The 3,205-nt window shown below is 44.1% G+C and overlaps 1 long non-coding RNA gene across 1 annotated transcript; it reads left to right on the forward strand.

Annotated features, from left to right (window-relative positions):
- Positions 1 to 1,663: 1,663 nt before the first annotated feature.
- LOC135058012 (uncharacterized) lies at positions 1,664 to 2,637 on the forward strand. Its single transcript, XR_010244527.1, has 3 exons — positions 1,664 to 1,750; positions 1,843 to 1,920; positions 2,589 to 2,637. It is a non-coding gene; the product is annotated as an uncharacterized LOC135058012 (long non-coding RNA).
- Positions 2,638 to 3,205: the final 568 nt, after the last annotated feature.

Raw genomic sequence — 3,205 nt, forward strand, 5'->3', positions numbered from 1 at the left:
GAATGTCTGTTTACAAAACTAAATGTAAATATTAAACACAAAGTATAAATAACATTGTAGATAGCTGAATACCCGTGCTTCGCTACGGGATGAGGATGGTAAATTCCAGTGATAGTTGTTTGTTAATTTACGTTTGTTGGCGATCTAGTATATAGTACTGTATACTTTAAGCATACTGTATCTTGCTTCTCTGATGCAGATTGTTTATTGGCCGGACCCCTTTTTGGTCCTGGATACTGTACAGTACATGTTTCAAATTGACAGCTTCACTTACAGTACTGTTATTTTTTTTCCCACAGTACCACCACCACCACCACCACCTGCTGCGCTGCCAGGTATTGTGTAACGAGAATTCTGGTGCTGCTGTCATCGTTGTTACACTACTGTACATGTGTCCTGGATACTGTACAGTACATGTTTCCAATTGACAGCTTCACTTACAGTACTGTTATTTTTTTTCCCACAGTACCACCACCACCACCACCACCACCACCTGCTGCGCTGCCAGGTATTGTGTAACGAGAATTCTGGTGTGACTGTCATCGTTACACTACTGTACATGTGTCCTGGATACTGTACAGTACATGTTTCCAATTGACAGCTTCACTTACAGTACTGTTATTTTTTTTCCCACAGTACCAACACCACCACCACCACCACCACCACCACCACCACCTGCTGCGCTGCCAGGTATTGTGTAACGAGAATTCTGGTGCTACTGTCATCGTTGTTACACTACTGTACATGTGTCCTGGATACTGTACAGTACATGTTTCCAATTGACAGCTTCACTTACATTACTGTTATTTTTTTTCCCACAGTACCAACACCACCACCACCACCACCACCTGCTGCGCTGCCAGGTATTGTGTAATGAGAATTCTGGTGTGACTGTCATCGTTACACTACTGTACATGTGTCCTGGATACTGTACAGTACATGTTTCCAATTGACAGCTTCACTTACAGTACTGTTATTTTTTTTCCCACAGTACCAACACCACCACCACCACCACCTGCTGCGCTGCCAGGTATTGTGTAACGAGAATTCTGGTGCTACTGTCATCGTTACACTACTGTACATGTGTCCTGGATACTGTACAGTACATGTTTCCAATTGACAGCTTCACTTACAGTACTGTTATTTTTTTCCCACAGTACCAACACCACCACCACCACCTGCTGCGCTGCCAAGTATTGTGTAACGAGAATTCTGGTGTGACTGTCATCGTTACACTACTGTACATGTGTCCTGGATACTGTACAGTACATGTTTCCAATTGACAGCTTCACTTACAGTACTGTTATTTTTTTTCCCACAGTACCACCACCACCACCACCACCACCACCTGCTGCGCTGCCAGGTATTGTGTAACGAGAATTCTGGTGCTACTGTCATCGTTGTTACACTACTGTACATGTGTCCTGGATACTGTACAGTACATGTTTCCAATTGACAGCTTCACTTACAGTACTGTTATTTTTTTCCCACAGTACCAACACCACCACCACCACCACCACCACCTGCTGCGCTGCCAGGTATTGTGTAACGAGAATTCTGGTGTGACTGTCATCGTTACACTACAGTACATGTGTCCTGGATACTGTACAGTACATGTTTCCAATTGACAGCTTCACTTACAGTACTGTTATTTTTTTTCCCACAGTACCAACACCACCACCACCTGCCCACCAGCACCAGACTGGCACGGAGGAGGCGCCGCCGACACCATCCGAGAGCTCCGGAAGTGGTAATAATTACTTTTTGTTACAGACACACTAGTTTCCTACAGTATTACTGTAATTTTTGTATTTTACAATACTTGTCATCTTTAACACACAGACCGCCTCGTAATTGATACGGAGGCGGAGGAGGATCTCATTTACGTTGAGTCGGGGGAGGAAGAGGAGCCAGATTATAGTAAGTACAGTAGGATTTTCTCAAGCCCATTCTTAAAAGTATTGACCAAGTCCACTTTTATTACTTTTCAGGCAGGGAATTCCAAACATGTACTGTACAGTATTTCCCTCACTGTGAAGACCCCTTTTCGCCTCTGTGCGAAATCGCCTCTACTTCAACAAGAGTTACTGTGCACGTGTCCTCTGTGTCCATCTTATCAAAAACAGTTCCTGTGTATTGTCCCCTTACTGTATACAGTATATTTGTAAAGGTTAATCATGTCCCCTCTTAATCTCCTCTTTTCCAATGTAAACATGCCTAGCCTGCCTTTCCTTGTATTCCATCTTCTCAATCCACTTCATCACTTTGGTCGCCCGCCTCTAAACCTTTTGTAGTTCCACGATATCCATTTTGTATTATGGTGCCCAAAATTGTGCATCCTACCCACCCTCCACTAGCCTAACCCTCCAATCATACTCTGAATCCACACTCTGCATTCTGAATGTCGGGATCCAGACAGCAGGTCTTTTAAATACAGTACTGTATGTCCCCTACCACTGGACAGTCATTCTGCTCCTACTGTATTATGAATATATCTCTGCCTCCTGTAGCACTGTACTACTGTGCAATTTTGTAGTAACTGTACTCTACTGTATTTTGTTTATAATATTTTTTTATTTTCAACTCAGTAATTATTGACAGTGAGGAGGAAGAGAATAAACCCTCTCCCCAACTTGGTAAGTAAACTGCAGTATTGTACTGTACTGTACTGTACATTGTGTTAAACCAATGGGTTGGGTTTGCGTGACCAGCAGTCAGGATTCTAGCGGTCAGGTGACCGACAGTGGCATCCTGATTGCAGCAATCCCAACAGGGTGAGGTACGGTATCCTAACCCTCCTCCACTACCCCCTGATTCTGGCCTCGACATTCTCGTCTCTGTGTGCGAAATCTACTCTCCTCCTCCAATTCCTGACTGAATTTTTGCTTTACTGTATTCAACACAGAATACAAAAGTATATTTCATGGAATTTTTGCTTTCACAGGCCCTACACTGTCACAGGCGGTGGCGGAGGAGGAGGACCAGGACTCTATGTCCATCACCACACTGCACCCATTAAGTAAGTCCAGTCCGGTACATCTTGCCTCTGTAGAGCCAGTTTGAGCAAGGAGAGATTGATTGCTTCTTTTTTTGGTGGGGGCCCAAACCAACCAGTCATTTCAGCCACAGTCGTGTGGCAGACCCTGTTTATATAACATAAGGGTGGTTGGGAGGGCCCAATCACAATTCCATCTTGCACCTCTTT

This window comes from Pseudophryne corroboree, chromosome 3 (assembly GCF_028390025.1).
Source record: "Pseudophryne corroboree isolate aPseCor3 chromosome 3, aPseCor3.hap2, whole genome shotgun sequence".
Lineage (NCBI taxonomy): Eukaryota > Metazoa > Chordata > Amphibia > Anura > Myobatrachidae > Pseudophryne > Pseudophryne corroboree.